Here is a 7,382-nt window from a genome sequence, read left to right as displayed (position 1 = left end):
TTGCCCCAACCCCTGCTGCTGCTGCATGGGCAGCAGGTATCTTGCCATGGTGGCACGCCCAGCACAGGACTCCTGGAGAGAGGACAGCAAGGCGGGGAGTCCTGAGCCTGCCACAGTCAGCTCACATCCACCCCCATCCCACGCACAAATCTGGGGGGCACATGCCCCCCATTCCACCTTCCCTGGGAGGGTGCAGAATGGCAGGGAGCCAGGCCCAACCCCCCCAGACAAGCTGCCAGTGGCTCTATCCCACTCCCCATCCTGGCCCCAGACCCCATGCACGGCCCTTGCTGGGCAATGCTCCCAGACCCAGCCCTTCCCCTGCCCCACTCCCTCCCTTACCAAGGGGGCCTCTATCTGCTCCCCCTGCCATAGACTTACCTGCAGACAGCTGAGGGAGCTTGCTCTCCACCCTGCCGGGGGCTGTATTCCTGGCCATGTGCATGTGTGCGGATGCTCACATGCACATGGCACCCCCTGCATCCCACTCCCTGCAGCCCTTTGCAGGAGTGGGTTTGTCAGCCTTCAGTTAGGGAGAGGTGGTTGTCCTGGCCCCTTCCCGGGGGGGGCAGAGCCCGCATGTTCCCACGTACTTGGTGGCCATGGCCTGGAGCCAGAACGTTAATGCTTTTCAGGACAAATTCTGCTCTCCTGCTCTGCATTTCACCTGAGATGTCTTGAAGTCCACAGAAGTGCATAAACGTAAATTTCCTCTGAAAATCCTATTTAAGATTGTAAATGTTTCTGTAGTGGAATGGGACCCAATCTGGCTGTGGATTTTAAGTACTACCCTAATATCTATATTAAAAAGTAATAAAACCATTTAAGAGAGTTGGAAAGCAGCCAATAGGTTCTTCTACCGCACTCACCCACTGCAGAAGCACTAATTAACATAATCCTGACAGTAAGACAGATGCTTCCAGCCTGAAGTCCAAATTCCAGGAGAAAGGAAACAGCCTTTCCTCAGGCTGACAAGTCCTTTTTAACCTTGCAAAGTTTTAGCTGAGCACACTGGGTTCACTTTTCCTTTAGTTTAAAGATGTCTTGCCTTAGTTTGGTCTGAACTATGGGATAGAGATGTCCCAGGCTATTTTTTAGTTTTCTTTTAAACCTCAGGTGTACATTTAAACAAAGCTGAAAATGTGTTTACCAGGCAGGTTTTCTGGAGCTGAACAAGTTGCAACCAAAATCCAATTAATCGTTTTTTCTGTAGTTCATAGTCCACAAATAGCTTTCATGTTGAGTGACTACAAGGTCATAAAAAATAAAGTACAAGCCAGAAGCTAAAGAGCAGGGAGTGCACAGCATTGGGCATGTGTCAGTAGCCAGCATGCTAATTTGTCAGGGATGTTTGAACCCGTTTCTACTCCTGCATATGCCAGTGCTGCTCCGGGGCAAATTGGCAGCACTCTTTGGAACTGGCTCTGCATCTATACCTCCCTCCCTCCCTCCCTCCCTCACCACCTGGGAGCTACTGAGATCTGCTACTGAAGCAAAAAATGGCAGACTGTTCTGCAAAATAAATTTAGGAGTTTGCCTACAAAATGGGACCTACTGTCAAAAGTGGAGATGCATGGTGTTTCAGTGGGTAGGGTGAGCAGTGACCTGGAGATCTGTGTTCTGTCCCCCAGCTCTGTCACCAACTTGGGGAAGTTGCTTTTTTACTCTGATCCCCTCCCACCACCTCTTTGTCTTGTCTATTAGGAGTGTCCGATTTTTAAAGGGATGTTGGTGCCTAACTTCCATTGATGACAAAGCACTGATAGTTTTTCCAGCAGCAATGAAATCAGGAGGTGTTAAGCATTTAAATCCCTTTTTAAAAGTTTGGCCTGAAGCTCTTTGGGGGCTGGACTGTGCACTATTTGTATATGCAGTGTCTGGCACTGGGGACCTCATTTTCACTGGGGCCACTAGATAAACCTCTAATATACAAGTACCAGACAAAAATATACATCTCTGTGCCAGCTGATAAAGGGATGATCCTAGAATATGTTAGAAGTCTGACTCCCTCCTGCCTAAGGTGCTATATAACCCTCATCCCAAGCTCCCCACCTGAGCCCCAACCCCAGTGCTTCACAAACCTTCATTGTCACAGAGAAGAAATAAGAGCGTAACCCTGAGAAGTATCCACTTTCTAGTGTAACATCCAGAGGCTGAGAGCTGAACCAAATTTAGCCTATAAATATGGCATAATTACCTTGATGGATAGAAATGTGACCACTGGAACAACTGGCTGAGGCACATGATGGATTCTCTGTCACTTGGTGTTCATCAGTTGATTTTTGTTATTTGCTCTAGCTCAGCCCTGAATCATAGAAGCAGAAATTTGCTGAGTGGAATTGCACGTCCTTATGTTTGAGCGGAAGGGGTGATTAGATGATCATAATGGCCCTCCTGGCCCAGGGGTGGTTCCAGAAGAGGGCATGGCAATGTAATCACATCCTGCTCCCGCTGTCCCCTAAGGGAACCCCCTCCAGCTGGGCCCAGCTGGCTGGGAGCAGGCACTGGAAATAAAAAACTGTGTGCTGCTGCCACTGTCCCCAGCCAAACCTGCCACCCCACACAGCTGCTCCCTGCAACCCCCCACTAAAGTGGGGCAGGAGCAGTTCTGGGGCTCCCCCTCAACCCAGGTCAGCTGGGAACAGAGCGGCAGAAGGCAGCCCCCCCCTTCACATTCCCTGCTCACCTTCCCAGTGTCCCCTGCTGGCCTGGGAACTCTAGTCATGCCTTGCCCCAGAGGGGAAGTGTGCCAGACCCCTTTCAAAAAATCCTAGATCTCCCTTTGTCCCGGCCTTCAAGCCTTTGGTTTTCTGAAACTGCTCCCTTTGCCATGTGGTTTCCTACAAATACAAGGGGTTATGGGGGCACCTCATGCCTTCCGGGAGCAGAGAAGATGCCTTCCTCTAGACCAGGGGTTCCCAAACTTTGGTATGCGTACTCCTCGCGGTATGTAGGACATCGCTGGGGGGTACACAGGAGAAATTGTGTAATGGCAGATTTAATGTTCATTAATAATAGTAATTGGCATTTAAGGAGTTAAAATATAAAATGTATGCTGGTAAGGGTACACGGGCAGCTGTTAAATCTGGAAGGGGGTATGCAACAAGGAAAAGTTTGGGAACCTCTGCTCTAGATAAGTTTTTTCTCTGAAAGCCTATTTCTGGCACTCACAGAAGCAGAGATCCTAAGCAGAGTTGGTTTTGCAGGTATTATGTCCATCTGTAGATGTGGAGTGTGAGAGATTGATGCTACTGCTCAGAGCCTGCCTTTTGCCAGTATAATTCTGGCCACTATGCCTGTGGGCATCCAGACTGGCATCCAGAATCACATCTAGGGGCAACTGTGTCTTTAGGGCAGAGGTTCCCAATCACCAGGCCATGGCCCGGTACCGCAAAGGATTGGCTGCCAGGTCATGGCACAAGCCCCCCGCTCAGACCCCTGTCTGCCTGCCCAGGTGAGCAGCTTCTGCCGTCAGCAGCCATGTGCAGGGTTAAAGCTGGGCAGCGGGGCAGCCCTGGGAGGGAGGCATCTGGCTCCATGCACTCTGTCCTGCTCCTGTGCTGGTCCACAGGATAAACAAAGCTGGGAACCACTGCTTTAGGGTCTTGGCTTCTGGCAGCACTGGCCGTATCCCACATTGCTCTCAGTCCTGCAGTTTGTACAGGATGCCAACAAGCTGAGGAGAAGGTGGCTGATTCAACAAGGTGTAAAGGGAGATGGCTGTTTCCATTTACATTAGCCTTAATCTAGGACCAGAGTTACCAAGTCCAGTCCACTAAGTCCCCTCCCACACCAAACTGTGCAGGGTCATCTCCCTGGGATGCTGCTTCAGAATACAGCACAGACCTCTCACTTCCCTGCCTGGCTGTAGCTCTCTGTGGCTGTCACACCTTACTGTATGCGACTTGTACTGAGCCAGGCTCTGTATCTGCATTGTGTCACATAATAGACACTGCATATCCCTAAAACACAGTCAGTGGTAAAGTGATGGGGAGACAGAGCTCAGGGGTTCTCTGAACACTGTTGTGTCCTTGATACCAACATTAAACAGAAACCTTTCATTGATATTTAAGGATCTCTGCCTGTTCAAGGGTACAACTAGTGACAAGAGACTGTTTGGGCAAGATAATTTACACAGATGAAAAACTACCCATAATGATTGGCTTGAATGCAGTTATCTGCTAAGTACAGTATTTCATAGATTTCATAGATTTTCAGGGTCAGAAGGGACCTCAGTAGATTATTGAGTCTGACCCCCTGCCCTTGACAGGAAAAAGTGCTGGGGTCAGATGACCCCAGCCAAGTGTATGTCCAGTCTTCCCTTAAAGACTTCCAAGGTAGGGGACCCTTACTGTGAAGAAGTTCTTCCTTACGGCTAATCTAAATCTGCTCTCTGTCAGTTTGTGGCCGGTGTTACTCCAAGGGGCGCCTTGGTAAACACAATATCTCCTGTTTTATGCTACCCTTCCCTCCCCCCCAAACAAATTTGTAGACAGCCACCAGATCCCCTCTCAGCCTTCTCTTACAGAGGCTGAAGAGATCCAGGTCCCTCAACCTCTCCTCAAAGGACATATCCTGCAGGCCCCAACAGCCTTGGGAGGTGACCCGTGCTGCCCCAGGGCTGGCCAAGAGCTTCCCCAGGGCTCCTTGCGCCTGCAGGAACTTCTAGAGCAGAAAAGCAGCCGCGGATCCACTCTTGCTTCTGTCACAGCCTTCCTACCCATCCTGGGGCTGGGGAGCAAGCTACTTCTGGGCCCCTGTGGGGTGGGAGGGCCTGGGCCTTCCCCCTGGGGTGACAGCACCCACCGGAGCCTCCTGTGGGTGGGGGCAGCTGGGCCGTTGCTGCCCCAAGCCTCAGGCGTGGGATGGAAGTTCTGCATTGCCTCCCTGGGCCACATCCCTGCCAGCTCATGCCACCCCCATGCTGCCCCCAAGGCTGGACAGGGGGGTTGGGAGCCAGCAACAGCCAGGCAGTGCCCTGGGGCCAGTGCTGGCAGGGCCCAGAGCAGGGTGGCAGGAGCCTGGGGCACAGCTGGCTGGGCTCTATGGAGCCGGGCCAGGCTGCCCCAACATGGAGAGAGGGGAGCCACCGTGCTCTGGGCCCCACCAGAGCTGGCTCTCGCGTGCCTTCTTGCTCCCAGCCTCCTGCCTCAGCCCCATGGCCAGATGAGGACCAGCGTGTTCCCTGACCCACTCTTACCTGAGATTCCCGCTCTGACACGGGTGGGAACAGCCTCATGGTCCCTCCGGCTGGGGGGGCAGGGCAAGGCAGGGTGAGCCCTGCTCTTTCAGGAGCCTGCTGTGGCTTCTGCTGGGTTTTAAAAAATTTCTAGGGGCCCTGCAGGCCGGACAGAATGGCCTTGTGGGCCAGATCCAGCCCCACAGGCTGTATCTTAACCACCCCATCCTAGGATCAAGGGGGTGGTGCAAGCACCCATAGGAGGCCTTAAATGCCTCTACACTAATGCTTGTAGCATGGGGAACAAGCAGAAGGAACTTGTCCTCCTGCTAGCTAGCACAAACCCGGACATAGTAGGGCTCACTGAAACCTATGATTGGGATTCAACCCATGATTGGGTGGGAAACATTAGGGGCTACAGACTGTACAGGTAGAATTGTTGTAGCCTGGTCCTCCTTTCTAGCGTGCCCACTTCTCCCCACATCTTAGTGTTGTCCACAAATTTGAACAAGGTGCTTTTCACCCCCTCATCCAAGTCGCTGATAAAGATGTTGAACAATGCCCTGGGGGACTCCACTGCCCACATCCCTCCAGGTTGAAAATAACCCCTCCACCACCACTCTCTGGGTGCAGCTCTCCAGCCAATTTGCAACCATCTGACTGTGTAGGCATCAATGCCACAGTTGCCTGGATTTTTAATGAGAAAGGGGTGAGAGACAGTGTCAAAGGCCTTCCTTCTTTTCCTCCATTCTGCCAAAAATATAACCATTCTTCCCCCTTTTCCACCCAAGGTGCTCTTGTCAGAAAGATTTTCTCATCCATTTTCCTTTTGAACCATTCTTCAGTCTGCTGCTTTATGTCTTCCAGTTCTTCTTTCACTCGGTCTCCCCTTACTGCCTCCTTTAACAAATCCTGCTTCACTGCTGGCAATTCTTCTAGTTTTGCCACCCTCTTCTTTGCCTCCACTTGACCAATATTTCTGTAAAATTCACTTGTTCTTCTCTTTATCATAGTCCACCACTCCCAAACGCTTTTGTAGTATCTCTTCAGAGTCCTCCACCCTTTGTACAGTTCCACATATTCTAGGTAGTTCTTCTCATCTTGTAATACTTGAACATTTGGCTTTCATATCCCTTCCCCCCTACCTTTTCTTTCTTTTAAACTCACTTCCATTCTCAGCATCCAGTGACCACTGAAGGTCACATCTACAATCTCCTTTTTTCTAGTCCCTAACCTATTTGCCATTAATAACAAAATCAGTCCACAACACCTGTTTCCCACTCAGTTCCATCATCATAATCACCTTCTCACCAGCCCATACATCCTCTAAACATCCTTTTATTACATTAATAAGTACTTTTGATGAGCTGTCTAGCTCTCCCTCCCCTCTGTCCCCTCTTCTATCACCCTCCTCAATAATGCAATTGAAATCCCTCAGCAGAATTTGCTGCCTACTTCCACTTACATACATCTCTAATTTCTTAAATAATGCAATCCTTCTTCTTCTTTCAGCCAGCATGTATATATTACAAATTTCTAACATTTTATTTTCAAACTCCACCACCATCTGTTGCAGTCTTCCTGCCACATTCAGTTGCATTTGCTGCACCTCCACTGCAATGAGGTATATTAGAATTCATAAAAATTATAGAAAATTAGGGTTGGAAGAGACCTCAGGAGGCCATCTAGTCCAACCCCCTGCTCAAAGCAGAATCATCCCCAACAAGGTCATCCCAACCAACGCTTTGTCTAGCCGGGTCTTGAAAACCTCCAAGCATGGAGATTCCACCACCTCTGGGTAACCTGTTCAGGGCTTTATTACCCTCCTAGTGAGACAATTCTTCTTAATATCTAACCTAAACTTGCTGAATCTCATGAGATTCCTTTTGGCCCAATCCTTCAATTTGTCTAGGTCACTCTGAATCCTAGCCATGCCCTCCAGTGTACTTACTACTCCCCCCAGCTTGGTGCTGTCTGCAAACTTGCTGAGGGTGCATTCTATGCCATCTTGTGGCTCATTGATGAAGACATTGAACAAAACCAGCCCCAGGACAGACCCTTGGGGCACTCCACTTAATACTGGCTGCCAACTAGACATGGAGCCATTGATTACTACTCTCTGATCCCAATGCTCCAGCCAGGTTTCTAGCCAACTTACAGTCCATTCATCCAGCCCATACTTCCTTAGCTTGCTTGCAAGAAT

The 7,382-nt window shown here is 50.2% G+C and overlaps 1 protein-coding gene across 1 annotated transcript in view; it reads right to left on the bottom strand.

The window, feature by feature from the left end:
* Positions 1-7,382, bottom strand: part of LOC109297408 (neuronal acetylcholine receptor subunit alpha-7-like) — a 201,686-nt gene that overhangs the window by 146,734 nt on the left and 47,570 nt on the right. The window lies entirely within an intron of this gene.

This window comes from Gavialis gangeticus, unplaced genomic scaffold (assembly GCF_001723915.1).
Source record: "Gavialis gangeticus isolate Ggan-Ray unplaced genomic scaffold, GavGan_comp1, whole genome shotgun sequence".
Lineage (NCBI taxonomy): Eukaryota > Metazoa > Chordata > Crocodylia > Gavialidae > Gavialis > Gavialis gangeticus.
Note: the sequence above shows the minus strand (reverse complement) of the source record. Positions and strands in the feature narration are given on the sequence as shown.